The sequence below is a fragment of the Macadamia integrifolia genome, chromosome 14, assembly GCF_013358625.1.
Source record: "Macadamia integrifolia cultivar HAES 741 chromosome 14, SCU_Mint_v3, whole genome shotgun sequence".
Taxonomy (NCBI): domain Eukaryota; kingdom Viridiplantae; phylum Streptophyta; class Magnoliopsida; order Proteales; family Proteaceae; genus Macadamia; species Macadamia integrifolia.
The window spans coordinates 7,705,917-7,726,360 of NC_056570.1; the positions used below are offsets into that span (position 1 = coordinate 7,705,917).

General features: G+C 43.9%; 1 long non-coding RNA gene and 1 pseudogene across 1 annotated transcript; one reads left to right on the plus strand and one right to left on the minus strand.

The window, feature by feature from the left end:
• Window positions 1–231: 231 nt before the first annotated feature.
• LOC122062157 lies at window positions 232–5,381 on the minus strand. Its single transcript, XR_006134809.1, has 3 exons — window positions 5,312–5,381; window positions 4,393–4,449; window positions 232–519 (listed from the first exon to the last, which is right to left on the minus strand). It is a non-coding gene; the product is annotated as an uncharacterized LOC122062157 (long non-coding RNA).
• Window positions 5,382–18,340: 12,959 nt separating this feature from the next.
• On the plus strand, window positions 18,341–20,215 carry LOC122060467 (annotated as a pseudogene).
• The last annotated feature ends 229 nt before the right edge of the window (window positions 20,216–20,444 follow it).

Sequence of the window (20,444 nt, forward strand, 5' to 3'; positions counted from 1 at the left end):
ACCATCATTTCAAAAGGATTCGCACATTTATGTAGATAAGTTTGTTACAATTTCTGTCATTTTATATAACTTATCATTTTATATGATTTTAATATAGATTATGTATTATTCCATGTAATGTTTTAATAGTTTTTAGTAATCATTTCATGCAGTTATATACATGTGTTATATTATCACATGTGATAAAGCTTCCATGTTGGCTTAGGCTGTTAAAATTATCGGGGGAGAATATTTGAAATCCAAGCATCTAGTAGAAAGATCGAAAATTTTGGGTGAGGTGGGTGCCTAACGCCTTCCCACACTCGTAACTTGACATGGACCCCTATCTCTAGAACATAAAAATTTGAAGTCAAATTCGGAGGTTCCGTCCTTTCATAAGAATTTAACCCCCTACTTGTCGATCCCTTGATTGGAATTGGGCTCCACCATAGGGTTCGAGGCCCTGAATCCTAGATGGTGACTCCAAAAATCATGCTTTCTCCATCCCCTATAATCGCCAGACATGTTTGAGACATCATCCTGCAAAGCAGATAGGTGAGAGGAAATAAGCGGAAAAAAGATAATAAAAAATATTCCATAGAGAATCCCTAAAAGGGAATGAAGGAGAAAAGGGAGTAGGGTTAATCCCTCACTCTCCCTCCATCCGATCCCATTCTCGACCAAAAAGAATCTGTTTCCCTTACAGTGGCGACTCCACTGGGGACTGTCAAACTTTCTATACCAGAGGCTTACAATGAATGTTAGAATTTTCTCCCCCTCATCATTATTGTGTTTAAACATGTTTGTATATTACTTGTAATTGCATCATGCATCGTGTTCGAAGTGAAATCACTTAATGAGGGTATTCCACATCGTGCCCACACCCTCGGGGAGGTCAATGAATGATATACTAAATACTCTAAGATCAAATGATTCCCACTTCCTATATTAGAGTGCTTGAAGTGAAATTGGTTGATGAGGATGGTCATCGACAGTTCCAAACCCTCAAGGGTAGTAGAATGTATCTTACCATTCTGAGATCAACTAATGGCCCCTTTTTGCGCTACACTTGTGCGTACACTCACTCACGGATATACCTACCCCTATGGTTAGCCAACTGAACCGATATAATGTCATGGACAATCATTGGCAAAGCCACAACCCTTGATACAATACCATCTGATATATTAAAGGAACCACGTACCCATAATTCGCTTTCAGCGATAGGTATATCGGTTCTATCAAGGGTGGCCTTCTTCTGTCCCATAGCCTCACCCATTGCATTGCATCATGTAGGAACTAGACCACTGAACAACTAGGATATGCCACAAAATGACTCAGTAATTGTTTGCGGTTCAAGTTCAAATCCCTATATCCTGTTTCATCTAGGATGCAATAAACACAATTTGAAAAGTATAAGTTAGCACATGTCAACGATATAAGCACCCCAAACAACACATCATACAATCAACCCACACACCTGTGGTGTAATCCCACTATAATCCGCTTATCTCTGTTTGCAAAATTGTTACCACCCCTTTGAGTCCCAAGTGTCTAGAAGGTCCCAATCTGAAATTAGTAATGGCCTATGTTAATTACTATCTCGCCCAAGATTTGGATCCCATAAAGAATATTATAAGTGGTCCCTATAAATTAAATCATAAGCCTTGATAAGAAATAATATTAGATTTGGGTCACACGGTTTGGGTCCCAAGAAAAACCTTGATGGTTTTCAAGAAAACCCTAACCTTAAAACAGAACCCTAAAAACAATTAGGGTCCCAAAACCCTAAAAACAAATGATTTGAGTCCTATATTAGGTCTCAAAAAGAATATTCATATGAGGAAACCAACATCTCCAACTTAGGAATAAGACCCATATTGGGTCCCAAGAGAAGAGCTAACAGAACCAACAATTTAAACTAAGGAGAAGAGGAAGCTTCATTACCTATAGTGAGCAGAGTAGAAAAATAGAGAACTAGGCCCCCCAAATCCCCTTCCTCACACTTTCTTTCTTTTCTCCCTCCACTCACACGTGTGTCTAAAAGGGGTGGGGTCCACAAAGAATGATTTAAAAATAAATAAAATAATAATTAATTAAAACTCTCCTTTACATACTACTAACAAGTCTTGATCCTAGGATCTCTAGATAGTCAAGCTACTAACCACTAGGCTAACTCAATAAGTCATTAAATAAACCCTAACTCTAATACTTAAGTAAGCTTAGAAAATAACAGAAAAAGATATATGTTCTAAGGTTCCAAAATTTGGGATATTATATCCTTCCCCACTAAAAAGAAAAATTTCATCGTCCAAATTTCACTCACTTATCACCATCTCAGGTGATGCCTTGGCATCCTACTTTGTCAATTAGTGCATAAACTCTTGCATGTGCCTTGGTCTTCTGTCCATCTTGATTGTCTTGGTTCCCTTTCTTAGACCATTTGGGACACTCTCTGATCATGTGTCCCGACTTCTTGCACTTGAAGAAGACTTTCCCCTCTTGTTGATAGTTATAGGCATAGTGCCTCTTCCTCCCACACTTATAACACGTCACTAGTTCTTATGGGCACTCCCCAGAATGGGCCTTCCCACACTTGGGGCAATCTTCGGCAAGTTTTTTATTGAGACCAAAATCCCTTTCTCCCTCATCAGCATCAACTTGATGGTTGTTTGGCTTGAATTTTTTCCTTTGTTCATATGCCCCGGAGTGGTTGTCCACCTTGCAACACTTCTCTACAATTAGGACATGCTTCAGCACATCACTGTAATTGGTTGATTGGTGGGTAGTGACCACAATCTTTATATCCGGTTTCAGTCCATCCTCAAATTGATTAGTTTTCTTCTCTTCTGTGTCTACCAATCATGTTGCAAAACGAATCAGCTCCTCAAACTTTCTCTCATACTCAGCTATCAATATCATCCCTTGTTCTAGCTATAGAAATTCCTTCTCTTTCTCCCGACAAATTAGAGCTGGATAATATTTAACAATAAATACTTCAACAAATTCATCCCAAGTCACTGGTTGAGTATCCCCCTAAGTACATGCGTTGTTGTCTCCCACCAATAATAAGCATTAGCCTGCATTATGAAAGTGGCACACTCTGCCTTCAATGCATCAGTAATCCTCATCAACCTAAACATCTTATTCATCTCCCACAGTCATGACTGCAAATAAAGGGTCAGTGGTTCCCTTAAACACAAGTGGTCGGAACTTCCTAAATTGGTCAATCACCTTCGCTACATCATCTTGTCTCCCCTGATAAACAATCATTCCTTAATAATCTAAGTTATCATAATATTTTCAGTTTAGCTAGTCAATCACCCTATAGTGTCAATATATTATCTTCTAGTACAAATCTTTTACTAATGTCCCTATGCCACCAGGTTCTACTCTTAAACCTATCGTTCTGATACCATTCTGTCATAACACAACCAGATATAGGCAAAGGTACAGCCCTCGCTGACAATGATCAAGTGATTCATAATATTAAGCAAGAATCAGGCATATAAGAACTCATAAAAATTCAAGTGCCAATAAAATAAAATGACTCAAAGACAAAATATCCCAAAATCATACCTACTAGTGGCAATCTAAGGTGTGATCCCAAAATTTAAAAAAAAAAAAAAAAAACACTTTGTAGGAATTTACATAAAACAGTAGCCTACTACAATCATCTACTAAAGAAAAATAAACTAATAGAAAGCTTTAGGTCGCCCTCGAAATGCGCTACAAACATATCTTCATCTCAATTTTCTATGATATTAATATAATGGATCAAGTTCAACAGCTTAGTAAAGGAAAATAGTACGAACACATCATAGGGCAAACAATCAACTAAAATGACAGTTAAAACAAACTGCTTTAGTTTTCAAACCACACTTTTAATATAACACGATTATTTAAAAATATCCATTTTATTTTATCACACTTTAGTCGGTACTAAGGGAAATAAGCTACCACCGCCCATAATACGAGAGAGAAACATGGCCCCTAAAATCACACGATCACACAATCACATTGTCGTCACCACTTTGTGATTAAATATACACCACTATGCACAATGAGTATAAGTCCTGCAGCTCAAATGGACACCTCTCTCTGGTCTGGTACGGAGTAGTTTATTTACCCTCATACACTTTCTCTTTTCACACTTTCATAAATCACCATTCATAAAATCACTTTCTTTAAAAACACGAGCACAGTAAAATCTCCACGTCAGAATTAACATCAATATACATCACGCTAATAGTTACCTTCATCAAATATCAATTACTCTCATAAACTCATGTCATGCATAAACACAATTCAGAAAGTATATGTCAGCACATATCAACAATACAAGCACACCAAACATCACATCATATAATCAACCCACATACCTATGGTGTAATCCCACTATAATCCACTTACCTCTGTTTGTAGAAGTGTTCCTCCCCTTTGAGTCCCAATTGTTCAGGAGGTCCCAATCTGAAATTAGTAATAGCCTATGTTAATTACTATCTCACCCAAGATTTAGGTCTCATAAAGAATATTATAAGTGGTCCCTATGAATTGAATCCTAAGCCTTGATATGAAATAATATTAGATTTGAGTCACACGGTTTTGGTCACATGATTTAGGTCCCAAGAAAAATCCTAATGGTTTCCAAGAAACCCCTAACCCTAAAACAAAACCCTAAAAACAATTAGGATCCTAAAACCTTAAAAACAAATGATTTGGGTTCCATATTGGGTCCCAAAAAGAATATTCATATGAAGAAGCCAACATCTCCAACTTAAGAATAAGACTCATATTGGGTCACAAGAGAAGAACCAGCAGAACCAACAATTTAAACTAAGGATAAGAGGAAGCTTCATTACCTGAAGTGAGCAGAGTAGAAATATAGAGAACTACGCACCAAAATCCCCTTCCTTTCCCTTTATTTCTTTCTTTCTTCCTTTCTTTCCTTTTATAGCACACCCCTTTTCCCCATGTCTCTCTCTCTTTTCCCCCTCACATCTCTCTCTCTTCTCTCTCTTTCCCCCTCATGTCTCTTTCTCTTCTGTCTCTTTTCCCCTTATGTCTCTCTCTTTTCTCATGGGTGTTTAAAAGGGGTGGGGTCTACTAAGAATGATCTAAAAATTAATTAATTAATTAAAACCCCCCTAACATATTAAGAATAAGACCCATATTGAGTCACATCTCTCTCTCTTCTCTCTATTTCCCCCCTCATGGCTCTCTCTCTTCCCACAGGTGTCTAAAAGGGGTGGAATAAGACTCATATTGGGTCACAAGAAAAGAACCAACAGAACCAACAATTTAAACTAAAGATAAGAGGAAGCTTCATTACCTGAAGTGAGCAAAGCGGAAAACTAGAGAACTAGGCACCAAAATCCCCTTCGTCTCCCTTTCTTTCTTTCTTTCTTTCTTTCTTTCTTTCTTTCCTTTTATAGCCCGCCCCCTTTCTCCATGTCTCTTTCTCTCTTTTCCCCCTCACGTCTCTCTCTCTTCTCTCTCTTTTCCCCCTCACGTCTCTCTCTCTTCTCTCTTCTCTCTTCTCTCTCTTTTTCCCCTCACGTCTCTCTCTTCTCTCTCTTATCCCCCTCATGTCTCCCTCTTTTCTCATGGGAGTTTAAAACTGGTGGGGTCCATAAAGAATGATTTAAAAATAAAAGAAATTAATTAATTAAACCCCCTTACATATTGGGTCTCAAAAAGAATATTCATATGAAGAAACTAACATCTCCAACTTAAGAATAAGACCCATATTGGGTCATGTCTCTCTCTCCTCTCTCTCTTTTCCCCCTCACGTCTCTCTCTCTTCTCTCTCTTTTCCCCTCACGTCTCTATCTCTTCCCATAGGTGTCTAAAAGGGGTGGAATAAGACTCACATTGGGTCACAAGAGAATAACCAATAGAACAAAAAATTTAAACTAAGAATAAGAGGAAGCTTCATTACCTGAAGTGAGCAGAGCAGAAAAATAGAGAACTAGACACCAAAATCCCCTTCATCTCGCTTTCTTTCTTTCTTTCTTTCTTTCTTTTTATATCCCACCACCTTTCTCCATGCCTCTCTGTCTCTTATCCGCCTCTCACGTCTCTCTCCCTCTTTCACGTCTTTCTCTCCTCTCTCTCTTTTTCCCGTCATATCTCTCTCTTCTCTCTCTCTTTCCCCTCACGTCTCTCTCTTTTCTCTCTCTTTTCCCCCTCACGTCTCTCTCTTTTCTCACAGGTGTTTAAAAGGGGTGGGGTCCACAAGAATGATTTAAAAATAAAAGAAATTGATTAATTAAAACCCCCCTTACATATTGGGTGCCAAAAAAAATATTCATATGAAGAAATCAACATCTCCAAAGAGTGTCTAAAAGGGGTGGGGTCCACAAAGAATGATTTAAAATAAAAGAAATCAATTAATTAAAACCCCCCCTTATATACTACTAACAAGACTCCAACCTAGGACCTCTAGGTAGAGAAGATACTAACCACTAGACTAACTCATTAAGTCATTAAATAACCCTAACTTTATATATTTAAGTAAGCTTAGAAAACAACATAAAAAAGATATATGTTCTAAGGTTCCAAAATTTAGGGCATTACATTCCAGTTTGGTGTTGTCTATGCCCGAACACATGAGGTTATGAAAAGACCACAATACCCCCTTCCGCTTGTGTTAATGATGCTCCCACGTGCCATCCTATTGGCCCCGTGCGTTGGTACTACCTACACCAGACTGGTAGGGTTCTTTTCCCTATATATATATATATATATATATCGATAGATGATCTCCACCTCTTCCTTTCAGAACTATATCGTGGGAATCATGCAAGGGCCTCTTCACTCATTAGGAACACTACCCACATGAAGGGAATGGGGACAACTCAAACAGTATAAAGGCCACGGCACCACCTATTCCTTGGAAATCATCAATAGGAATAGCTATAATGTCAATCGTACCTACTCACGGTCCTATCCGTATAAACATGCCCTTCGCCTAGCTCCACAAGGATTAGACCAACTCTAGTAAATGAAATCATTTTTTTATGAACAAACTCTAAGATTCCAGATGGTGTCATGAATAAAATATTTTTAAAAAATAATAATAATAAAAAATAAAAAACCTCCATAAGAATGATTGAGACTTTTTTGTTTTGGGTGGGGTGTGGGGGGTTAAGAAGACTAGCTATAGCACGTTGTTGCTGCCAAAAATCCATATGAGCTGATCCTGCAGAAGCACAGAAGGCAGAGGCCCAGACGTTTATCTGGGGTTAGTCCTCCGACGCCTAAGTTAGAGATCGGCCACACAATTTTTCACAAGGGTAATGGTTTGGGTCTGTTTTTGCTTACCTTTTTTCCTCCTTTTGGACCCTCTCTTATAGTCCTTAGGGTTTAGGGTTTCTCTTTTTTTTAGAGGAGTCCTCCTCGGGTCCGCCTCCTTTCCTTTTCGAGTCCTACCCAGATACGTCCTATCCCCTTTATGGGGAATATTCTCTTCACGCAGTTGGCGTGGTCAGCATCCTTGCAGCCTCTATCAGGTGGGCAATATGTGTCCTTTCCTTAGATACCACGTGTTATTACCCTACTGGGAAATCAATTTGGTTGTATCAGTAGCCCCCTTACTCCCACCAGGAGGCTCTTCCTGTGGGAGTAATCAAGTTTTTCATCATTTTCTCTCATTCATGTGTCCCTCAGGCCTTATTCCTTCGGCTCCAGCTTTAATTTTGCTTGCGATCGGGACCTTCGGTCAGGTATGCTCGGGCCTGACCTGAGCCCCCAACCAAGGTAAGGACCCTCGGTCAGATCCCCTTAGCCTTTGCCTGAGCCCCCAACCGAGGTAATGACCTTCGGTCAGGTCCGCTCGGCCTTGGCCTGAGCCCCCAATTGAGGTAAGGACCTTCGGTCAGGTCCGTTCGGCCTCTGCCTAAGTACCCAACTGAGGTGAAGACCTTCTATCAGGCCTGCTCGACCTTTGCCTGAGCTCCCGACCGAGGTAAGGACCTTCAATTAGGTCTGCTCAGACTTTACCTGAGCTCCCAACCAAGGTAAATACCTTTGATCAGGTCTGCTCGGCCTTTTCCTGAGCTCCCAACTGAGGTAAAGACCTTCGATCAGGTCTGCTTGACCTTTACCTGAGCTCCCAACTAAGGTAAGGACCTTCGGTCAGGTCTGCTCGGCCTTTGTCTGAGCTCCCAACTGAGGTAAGGACCTTCAGTCAGGTTAGCTCAGAATTTTCCTGAGCTCCGACCGAAGTAAGGACCTTCAAGCAGGTCCGCTCAGCCTTTTCCTGAGCCCCTAACCGATGTAAGGACCTTCGGTCAGGTCCACTCAGCCTTTGGCTGAACCCCCAACCGAGGTAAGGGCCTTCGGTCAGGTCTACTCAGCCTTGGCCTGAGCTCCCAACCGAGGTAAGGACCTTCGGTCAGGTCCACTTGGCCATTACCTAAAATCCCAACCAAGGTGAGGACCTTTGGTCAGGTCTGCTCAGCCTTTGCCTGAGCCCCCAACCGAGGTAAGGACCTTTGGTTGGGTCTACTCGGCCTTTGCCTGAGCCCCCAACCGAGGTAAGGGCCATCGGTCAGGTCCGCTCGGCCTTTTCCTGGGCTCCCAACCGAGGTAAGGACCTTTGATCAAGTTCGCTCGGCCTTTGCCTGAGCCCCCAACTGAGGTAAAGGCCTTCAGTCAAGTCTATTTGGCCTTGGCCTGCGCCCCTAACCGAGGTAAGGACCTTCGTCAAGTCCGTTCGGCCTTTGCCTGAGCTCCCAACCAAGGTAAGGACCCATGGTCAGGTCCGCTTTGGCACAAGTCTCGAGGGGTGGTAATTGGTGACGTGACGGCGCCATTAATGCTCAGGCAGTCATATCATTTTTCTTCTATTTTTTAAAGTGTGGGGGTCCATTTGTGGGTCACTTTTGTTTTTCCCTCAAAGAGCCTTCCTTCGGTCTAGGTGTTCCTTTCGGAGAGCTTCCCCTCAGTCTCAGCTTCTTTTTCCTTTAGCGCTTCGTCTTCACCAAAAGTAAGTACAATGTCTTGTTCGTCTGGGTACAGTCCCTCATCCTCCGAGAGGATAATATCTACCCGTAGGTATCAGAGTCTAGGGGGGTCTGAGGGATGTCCTCGGACTCTTCCCCTGATTCACCCTCTGCTCGAGACTCATCGTCCGCAGCCTTGCCATCTAGGTCCGAGGGTGGCTCAAACGGTGAGGGATTCAAAGAGAGGGTGCTTGAATCCCGAGCCCAGACCCAAGACTCCCTTGAATCACTACGGGATTTATCCGACCCAACTGGCGCCGAACAGATGGCGGCAGATGCTCAGCTTCGTCGTCCTTTTTTCTAGGCACCAGAGGCCTCTCTCCCTCCCTCTCTTCATCAAATGCTTCCTCCTTCAGTCCAGTAAGGGGCTTTCGGGTTGGTACTACATCAGCCCTCGGAAAGACCTTCGGTAGCTAAACGGTTACCCAACGTCGATCCACGGGTGGAAGGAGAAATTCTTTTTTGTGAGGTTGTTCGAGGGGGTGCCCTTCGGCACCATCTGGGATATCCCCGATCTAAGTACGATGAACTCCGCCCCTGCCCTTTTTGGGACAGACGCAGAGTTGATGGCGATGGTGAGGTGTCAAGACACCTGCCCTCCAGTTGAATCTGACACTATTTTGTTCAGATTCAGGCTTAACCCGGGTGAGTCTTAGGCCAGCCCAAGTTTACCTGCCTCGGGTATTTGTATTTCATAGTAACTCCCTTCATCTTCATGCAGTGCAAATCTCCATAGCCGAGGCTAGGGCTGTAGCTGCGGAGAGGCAAGTCTAAATAAGGGAGGCCAGGGCACGGGATGCGTAGCAGCAGTAGAGGCTGAAGAGGAAAGGGAAGAAGAAGGGGCCCCCCTCCTCCAAAGCTCCCCCACCAAAGAAAAGGTCCAGGGCCAAAGGACCCAGTACCAAAGCGGTCCAGGCCCTTGCTGCTCTGGGCCATAGCTTGTCTGCCTGAGACTCTTCCCCCATGGTAGACTTCAGAAGCCCGAGGGTTGGGAATGTGAGGGCCGAGGTTGGCTTCGTCCCTAGGTGGTTGGTCAAAGAAGACGACACTCTATCCGTCAGGAGTGTTGCTCGTGAGTTGGTACTGAAGGCTGAAGCACAACGACAAGGGACGACGGCCATGATAACTAATGTCTGCATCTTCATAGCAGGGGTAAGCTTCGGTCGTCCAAACCTTAATTTATTATCATTGCAACATACTGACCATCGGTGTCTTATGCAGGCCCAAAACCAAGTGGGTCAATTGGCAATCCAGGCCGAAGCAATGGCCCGAGACCTCAAGGCTTTCGAACATGAGAAGTCAGCCCTGGAGGATGAGCATTCTATTCTCCTCGAGAAGGTGGAGCACCTGGAAGCATACCTTCTTCGTACTCGCTAGGAATGAGATCAGAAGCTTGCGAAGCTGAAGGCTAGATAACGGTAAGGGTTTAGGAGGCCGAGGCCCAAGGGGCCGAGAAGTATAAGGCCTCTGAGGGCTTTTGGGAGCAGATCAAGCGTGCCATCACCCCTGGGTTCAAAATGGGTGGTACTGAGGTCCAAGACTGGGTCCTCGAGCATTACCCAGAGGTCTCTTTTGAGGACAGTGGGCTCATCTTCGAAGAGGAGTGTGTTGAGGCAACCCCAATAGCCATCGAGGTTGTCGACACCGACAGTGAAGGCTGTAGCAAGGAAGGTGAGGTTCAACTGCAACATGAGGTGCCTCTGACTCCTGGTCATGATGGCTCCGATTAGGAGACCCTCCACCATGCCGACGACGAGGCCATGAACCAGATGGATGCCCCCTGAAGCCACCTTGCGTCTTACCTCAGCCTTCGGGCTCTCTTTCTCTTTTTTGTGATATGATCCTTCGGCCCTTTTCATGTAATCTCGGCCTTCGGGCCTTTTCAATGAATGAATATTTTCGTTTCTTCGAATACCTTAGCCTTTTGCTTTTTCACATTTTCTTTCTGATAAGGGATCTTTAGCCCGTAGGTAGGTGCAAGAAGGTCGAAACCGCTTGTTGGCAGCCCAAGGATTAATACGCCTCTGCTCTAGTACGAGGCTTGGTTCTGCTCCATCGGCTTATCCGAGAGGTTTCCCAAGTCTATGGGCCGTGGAATTTAAAGGATCCTAAACAAGTAGGATTTTCACTATGTTGTGTTCCCCCTCAGCTCCAGCCAAGGGGTCTTTTAACCTCTGGTCCTAGGCCGAACATCCTACCCTCGACCGTCATCATATAGGTGAGGACCTTCGGTTGTATCCCTTCGGCAAAGCTAAAGCCACCAAACAGGAGAATTCCTATCAATTTCCGTAAACCAGCTTACATATTTTTCATAAATAAAATCCTCCAAAGAGCTTAGGATGAGGAGTTACAACTTGAAAGGGCTTAGGAGCAAAAAATTACAAAATGTGAGTGTGCTTGCCACTTCACTACTGGTAGAATTTTCTTAAGTTCTTCGAGTTCCACAATCGGGGTACCTTTTCTCCCCCCGTAGTCTCCAGGTGATAAGACCCTGGCCGTATTACCCTTAAGACTCTGTAAGGACCTTCCCAATTTTGAGGTAGCTTTCCTTGATGCCTCGGGTCTGATACTTCTACCCTTCTGAGGACGAGGTCACCCATTCTGAACTCGTTCTTTCGGACTTTGGAGTTGTAGTGCCTCACAACCCTCTAGTGGTAGGCGACGATCCTTTCTTACGAGGTGTCCCTGACTTTGGTCAAGAGGTATAAATTCGCTCGGAGTCCTTTATCATTTTCTTCTTCATTGTAGTATTGAATCTGGTGGGTTACGACCCCTACCTCCACCAAAAGTACAGCTTCGGTGCCATAAGTTAAAATGAAAGGTGTTTCTCCGGTGGTTGATCTCTCAGTTGTGCGGTAAGCCCAGAGGATGTTGTACAACTCATCTACCCATAACCCTTTGGCATCATCCAGTCTCTTCTTTACTCCTTGGAGCAGGGTACAGTTGGTTACCTCTGTCATCCCGTTGGTTGATGGATAACCGATAGATGTTTTCCTGTGGTCAATGCCGAGGGCATCACAAAACAATCTGAAAGTCGGGTTGGCGAACTGAGTTCCATTGTCCATTACTACCACCCGAGGGATTCCAAATCGATAGACTACTGCCCTCTGGAAGAAGTTCCTTACATTCTTTTCGGATATCGTCTCCAGTGCTTCGACCTCTGCCCATTTCGTGAAGTAGTCTACCGCCACCACAACAAACTTCTTTTGTCTCGTGGCTAGAGGGAATGGGCCCAAGATGTCCATTCCTCACATGGTGAATGGTATTGGGCTTGATAGGGATGAGAGCTCGATAGAGTGCTACCTGGGGACGGGGGTGAACATCTGACACTTGATGCACTTCCTGACTAACGATTCTGCGTCCTTCATCATTGTCGGCTAGAATAGGCCCTGCCTCAGCACTTTATGTGCTAAGGCCCAGGCTCCCAGTTGTTGGCCACATATCCCTTCATGCACTTCTCAGAGTGTGTACTCACCATCGGTGGGGTTCAGGCACTTGAGGTACGGCACAGTGAACCCTATTTTATATAGTGTCTCATCCTTCAAAAGGAAGCGTGCTAACCTCATTCATACCTTCCTTGCCTCGTCCCTATTCTCGGGGAGTGTTCCTTCCTTCAGGTATTCGGTTATGGCATCCATCCAGCTATGGCCGTATTCGCTTACAGGTAATACCTCTTGGGGTCTTTCGGTACTTGGCTATGGTAGCACTTCAAAATACACCGATCGTCCAAGGTCTGTGAAGTCAGAGGTGACCAACTACGACAGTGCATCTACACTAGCATTCTCTTCTCATGGCATCTGCCTTATCTCGAATTCCTTGAAGGTTGTTATTCTTTCTTACAGTGTCTTCAAGTATGCAGCCATCCTTTATTATTTGGCTTTGTAGTCTCCATTCACCTATCATACCACGAGCTGTGAATTACTATGCACCACCAGCTCCTATACCATCAAAGCCCGGGCCAGATTAATTCTGGCTATTAACGTTTCGTACTCTGCTTCATTGTTGGAGGCATCGAAGTCGAACCGTAGGGCGTACTCGATCTTAAAACCTCCAGGGCTGACCAATATGATCCCTGTGCCGCTTCCCATGCTGTTGGAAGCACCATCCACGTGCAATGTCCAAGCCTTTTCTCCTCGGTCCTCGAAAAACTCCTGGGGATCATCAGGGAGCGTCATCTCGGCTATGAAGTCTGCGAGGGCCTGTGCTTTTATTACGATTCTTGGTTTGTACTGGATGTCAAATTCTCCCATCTCTATGGCCCAGTTTACCAGGCAATCGGACATATCCGGCCGCTGCACTATCTTCTTCAGGGGCTGGTCTGTGAATACGCATACCGTATATGATTGAAAATAGGGCCTCAACTTTCTTGCCGCTGTTACAAGGGTGTACGCCACTTTCTCCATCTTTCTGTATCTTGTTTCGACATCTAACAAGGTTCGACTGACGTAGTATATTGGCCGTTGTTGCCTTCCTTCTTCCTTCGTCAGTACTGCGCTTACCACCACTGCTGATATAGTAAGGTACAACTGCAAGGTATCCTTGGCGTTTGGCTTTGTCAGCAGTGGGGGTGCGGCCAGGTACTCCTTCAGTTGTTCAAAGGACTTTTCACATTCCTCCATCCATTCAAACTTTTTGGATCCCTTCAAGGCTTTGAAGAAGGGGAGGCACTTGTCAGCCGATAGAGACATAAATCGCCCTAGGGCGGCGACTCTGCCTGTTAGCTCCTGACTTGCTTCACACCCCAGGTTCAGCTTCATGTTGTACTGCCTCAGCACCTAGAACACCCTTTCTAAGTCTTGAATGTGTTGCTCCGCCTTCAGGATTTTTACAAGCATATCGTCCACATATACCTCCATGGTTTTGCCGATCATCCCCTTGAAGATTTTATTCACCAACCTTTGATAGGTCACCCCTATGTTTTTTAGTCCGAAGGGTATGACTTTATAGCAGTACAATCCCCCCTCGGTCACGAAGGATGTCTTCGGGACATCACCCTCAAACATCTTGATCTGATTGTACCCTGAGTACTCATCCATGAAGCTCAGCGCCTTGTATCCTACTGTGGCATCGATGAGGAGGTCTATTTTCGGTAGGGGTATCCATCCTTTAGGCAAGCCTTGTTCAGATTGGTGAAGTCGATGCAGATCCTCCACTTTCCATTTGCTTCGGGACCATCACCATGTTGGATATCCACTCTGGGTATTGGATCTTGTGAATGAACTGGGCCTTCAGCAACTTCTCTACCTCTTCATCTATTTTCTTCTGCCTTTCGGGGGTGAAGGTCCTTTTCTTCTGTTGCACCAGCTTCTTTACCAGGTTAACACTCAGATGATGCTCTATTACCTCTCAGTCTATTCCAAGCATGTCTAAGGCTGACCAGGCGATGACGTCAGAGTTTTTTCGAAGGAATGAGATGAGTTCTTCTCGTTGTTGCCTTGGCATTATAGCCCCGACCTGGAATTGGCGAGTGTTGTCCCCCTCTTCGGCCTCAACTTGTATCAGATCCTCAGCCGGTTCCCCCCTTTGATAACTGGTGTCGTTGCGTAAATATTTTATCAAGAGCGCCTCGCCCGCCTTTTCTCTTCCCCATAAGGTAGTGGCATAGCACCTCTGGGATGCCTCCTGATCGCCTCGACATTCACCGACACCGTTCTTAGTTGGGAATTTAATCTTGAGATGTGGTGTGGAGACGACAGCCTTTAGCAGGTTCAAACCAACTCTCCCTAGTATAGCGTTGTATGCTGAAGTGATGCCTACTACCAGGAAGTTGATCATGACTGTTACTTAGTGATCTCCAGTGCCGGCTCTTACCAGTAACTTAATCGATCCCTCCACTTTACTGGGATGCCGGAGAATCCCTGTAATGGGTGTTCGACTTTCTTCATCTTTCCCTCATCCAGGCCCATCTTCTCCACCAAGATCCTCTTCACTCTGCAATCGGCTATGGTCATGGTGATTACCAGGGCATCGTCGTGCGGAGTGTGCACCCCTTCCACATCGTCATCTAAAAAGGAAATAACCATCCCCGTCCTTGCCTTCTTGTTCGACCATTCAGCCACATGTACGCTTCTCGCATAGGCTTTTGCTTTTCTGGCCGAGACTAAACTTTCTCCAACGGCTAGGCCTCCACAAATTGTCACTATAACCCTAGTTGGGCTTTTATTCTCATCCCAGAGGTGATGGTCAGCTTCCTTGTGTGTCCAGTCTCTTTGTCGTTCCTGATTGCCTCTGTGGGTTGGCCCCTTCTTTTATAGCAACCTTTGCCATCTCTACGACTGTTGTCCCTACGATCATTACCGTCTTGGGCATCCTCCTTTTCGCGATCCACGAATCGGCCTAGATATCCTCTTCGGAACATTCCTTCTATTTTCCCCTTGAGGTGCCAACAATCTTCGGTGTCGTGGCCGTGGTCCCTGTGGAAATGATAATATTTGTCCATATTGCGTCTCTCGAGGTGTCGTCCCATCTTCCCTGGCTACTTCATGGCTCTGGTATCCTGGGAGTCCTTTATCTGCATCAGCACATCTGTTCGTTTTCGGTTCAGGGGCACGTATTTCTCGAACTTTCTTGGTGGACTGGGTGCCCGACCACACTTCGTTTTTTGCTTTCTTTGAAAGGTTTGTCGTCACCTCTTGAGATTCGTTTCCTTCCCGTCTTCCCTTCAGCTTCTTCATCGGCTTGAAGGGTTTCTTCCATCTGGATGTACTTATCGCACCGAGCTCTCAACTTGGCTAGGTTCCTCGGTGTATGCTTTGCCAAAGACCTTTTCAGCTCCTTATCCTTGACACCTCCGAGAAGGGCTGTGAAATCTTCTTTCGGGTCCAGACCTCTGATCGTGATCTTCTCTTTTTAGAAGCACTTCATGTAGTTTTGCAATGATTCTCCTTCATGTTGCTTGACATTGGTCAAGTTCAACATGGTTTTCTGAAGGGGTTGGCTACTGGAGAATCCCTTCATGAAGAATTAACTTAAATAACTGAAGCTATGGATCGACTTCGTCGACAAACGGTTGTACCATAGCCTTGCCGCTCCTCTGAACGTCAATGGCAGGGCGAGACACATGATGTTTTTTGAGACTCGATGGAACTGCATAGCAACCTTAAAGCCTTCCAGATGATCGACGGGGTCCCCAAACCCATCGTAGGTGTCATACCTTGGTAAGAGAAATTCGACCGGGAGTGGGTCCCTCATGACCTCATCACCTAGAGCCATGTCATTAGTGAGGTCTGGCTCGTGAGCTCTCATCCGATTTTCTGCCACCTTCCTGATCTCATCTTTCAAGTCCAAGATCATCTGCTTCAACCCCGAGTCCTCGTGTCTCTATTCGTCTCCTTGGCATGGTTCCCTATGCCTGGCCCCGGCGGCACGCTGCATCCTTCCCCTGGGTGCGGGACTTTCCCTTATTGCTCGGTTTCGAGGATTATGACCAGAGCTTATCAATCCTGTATTGCTCTGGTCCTCATCTCGAGCTAGCTCGGGCCGAATATGGAGGCCTCGTGGTGCTCCGCCAGTCTTTTGAGAGATAGCTTTGGAGACCTCCTTCATTGCCTCGGCCATTCGGTCATATTTCTCCTGGAGTGCTTCAAACTGCTCCCTTGTCACATATTCCTGCGCTCTAGGAGGGGGTGGAGGATTACTATCTCCGCGCACCGAATATCCAACAGAACACTGGTCCCTTGCGGAACCTTCCTGATCATCGTGTCCCCATTCTTCTCTGATTTCCGTCGAGGGAGGGAGCCCTCTTGAAGGTTCCTCCTCCCCTATGTTTATGTTCGACGCTGCTCTAGTCTTCTTAAGATTGTAGGTTCTCCCCACCATTACTGTCGTTCCCACAGATGGTGCCAATCTGTTGCTGCCGAAAGTCTGTATGAGCTGATCCTGCACAAGCACAGAAGGAAGAGGCCCGGAGGTTTATCCGGGGTTAGTCCTCTGATGCCCAAGTTAGAGATCGGCCGTACAGATTTTCACAAGGGTATTGGTGTGGGTCTGTTTTTGCTTACCTTTTTTCCTCCTCTCGGGCCCTCTCTTATAGTCCTTAGGGTTTAGGGTTTCTCTTTTTCTTGGAGGAGTCCTTCTCGGGTCCGCCTCCTTTCCTTTTCGAGTCCTACCTGGATACGTCCTATCCCCTTCGTGGGGAATATTCTATTTTCGCGGTTAGCGTGGTCAACATCCTTGCAACCTCTATCAGGTGGGCGGCACGTGCCTTTCCTTAAAGACCACATGTTCTTACCCTACTGAGCAATCAATTTGGCCGTATCACACGTCAACAATGACCTGCACTCCATAGGGACGAAACTAGCTATAGTAGTAGTATAGTGAATAGAATCTTTTTTACTGAGTAAAAAAAATCTTCATAAGGACAAGACTAGCTATAGTTTTTTTTTTTTTTTTTTTGGTGGGGGCTTTGGGGGTTTAAGAAGACTAGCTATAGCAAGTCAACAATGACATGCACTCCACAGGGATGAGACTAGCTATAGTAGTAATATAGTGAATAGAATGTTTTTACGAAGTAAAAAAATGTTCATAAGGACAAGACTACTTACAATCATTGTTGGCAAACCAGGTTTTGACTAGGAAAAATAGGCCGAGCTTGGTTAAAATATTAGAAACCTAGTTAAGAGTCATGGAGACTCGTCCTGTATTAAAACATGATAAGACTAGGACCAAATCATATCAAGTCATTCAAGATTCATTTGTTTTGTCTAAGTCACAACAAAATGGTCGATTCTTGTCAAAAGTTTAAGTCGGCATTTCTAAATAGTTTTGAGTTAAAATATATTTTAATGATGTTAAATGTTCAATGACCGAAGTCTTCATTATTGAATCTAGTGACTATTGAGTGTGTACATCTAAATATTAATTAAAAAAACATGATTCATGACCATGACATCTCCAAGTCTGATCTTATCACTTTCACCAAAAAGACAATGAATGATGAGCTTCATAAGAAAATTTTGAAAAACAAACACTTTTATTCTATCTTGTCTCATTTAATTTGTTTATTAATTATTTATTTGGGTTGCTTGAGAAAGACTAGTATGAAAATAAGATGGGCAAATTTGACATGACTCGCCTGATTTTCTATGACTCGCTCCGACTCATTAGGATTTAAAGAGGACGAGTCGAGTCACAAAACCTGGTTTTCCAACAATGCCTACAATTATTTATTTATTTATTTATTTATTTATTTATTTATTTATTTATTTATTTATTTTTCATAAGAAGACTAGCTATAGTGAGTCAACAACGACCTGTACTCAACAAGAAGAAGACTAGCTATAGTGAGTCAACAACGACCTGTACTCAACAAGGAGAAGACTAGCTATAGTAGCATGGTGAATCGAATCACAAGGATGAGAATAGCTATAGTTTTCTGGATGAGAATAGCTTGACTTCATCTTCTAATCCTTCCCAAATTTCCTTCCCTTGGCCCTTAAATTATGGTTCTGACCATCTCCAACTCGTCCGAACTCATGGAGTTTATTGTCGAGAAAGGAAATGGAGTCAAGGGTCTTGCAGAGACTGGCCTAACTAGTGTCCCTAAACAGTACATCCAACCCATGGAGGAAAGGATGGACGTGCACAACATCACAATTGAGAACTCTATACCCGTGATTGACATGGCCAAATGGGATGACCCTAACCTGGATGATTTGATATGTGATGCTGCAGAGATATGGGGTTTTTTTCAGGTTATCAATCATAGGGTTCCTCTTCAGGTTCTGAAGAATGTGAAGGATGCAACTCATAAGTTCTTTGGATTGCCTGCTGATGAGAAGTTGAAGTACGAAAAAGATGTCTCCAACTAACAACGTTCGCATGGGACAGCTTCATCCCTCAAGCAGAAAGAGCTCTGGAGTGGAAAGACTACCTCAGCCTCTTCTTCGTTCAAATGATGAAGTTTCTTCCTACTGGCCCAAAGAGTGCAAGTAAGGATTATAGAAACCTTGCCTTTCCATTTCCTGAATGCATACACAACTAGAGACAGCCCTTTTTAACTGTAAACATATGCATGTAGACTTGTAGTTAATGGTGGTTGGAATTTTTATCTTAGGCTCTCTTGGTAACTCTGGGAGATCGGGGCGAGGTATTTTTCGAGATCACAGGGTGAAGTTGTGGATGCTTTCAAGATTTGATTGGTCTTCAATGCAACCTTACCTAGCCTCTATTCCCTGAAGATAACACATTGCTTTAGGAAGGCGAATGAACTGCAAATTTTCTGGCAAAAGATGAGCAAAGACAGGACTTACATCTCATATTTCCTTCCCCTCTTAGCTAGAGAAGAAATTTTTCAAGATTCAGCTTTAAGACCTAGAATTTAGATTCAGTAAGTAAGCTTGAGTTTGGGGATTCTTAACGCTTTTATGGTGGTTTTTTCTTTTGTAATTCTTTTCTTAATAAGTTTTTGGATCTTCTAGCAAAAAAAAAAATTGGTGGTTGATGAAATCACACATATTGGGAATCCACCGAAAGCCAAATCCCGGGATGGAACTTTGATGGTACTAATGTTTGATTTGTATTGTGACATTAGGGAACAGGCGCTGGAGTTTATGGAGAAATCTGAACCTCTTGTGAAGCAACTTTTGAAGGTTCTAATGAAAAGGCTGAATGTGAAGGATATCGACGAAAGAAAAGAGTCATTGTTAATGGGTTCAAAGAGGATTAACCTGAACTATTATCCGATTTGTCCAAACCCAGAGCTAACGGTGGGTGTTGGCCGCCACTCCGATGTGTCAACACTCACAATCCTCCTTCAAGATGATGTAGGTGGCCTATACGTGAGAGGAATCAGTGGTGATAGCTGGATATATGTCCCACCCATCGATGGATCTCTCGTCATCAACGTTGGTGATGCACTGCAAATTTTAAGCAATGATCGTTACAAGAGTGTGGAGCATCGTGTGATTGCTAATGGAAGTAGGAACAGAATCTCAGTTCCAATCTTTGTCAACCCAAGACCCAAAGACAGGATTGGTCCCTTACTGGAAGTGCTAGAGAATGGTGAGAAACCATTATATAAGCAAGTCCTTTATGCTGACTATAGTAAATACTTCTTCAGCAAGGCCCATGATGGGAAGAAGACCTTAGACTTTGCTCTAGCATGATAAATCAGTATTTTATTATTAAAGTCTTACATAAAGTTGGTAGGAGAAACTTAATATATCAGGCTTGATTTTGAGACTTCCATCAGAGGATTAATTGTTAATGGTTCTGCCTAAGATTTTCAATTCCTTGTATGATGGTTGTCAGCCCATTTCTATATATATATATATATATATATATATATGTATTCTTCATCTTTTAGGTAATTTTCCTTTTGGTACTTAAATAATGGAGATGGTAATTATGGATTGGGTTTTAACTGATTACTTGAGTTCCACTATATGTAGACTTTGCTGAACTATGCCAACAATAGCATGCGCTTAACTTGTGAGACGGGCACGCAGGACTTTCCTG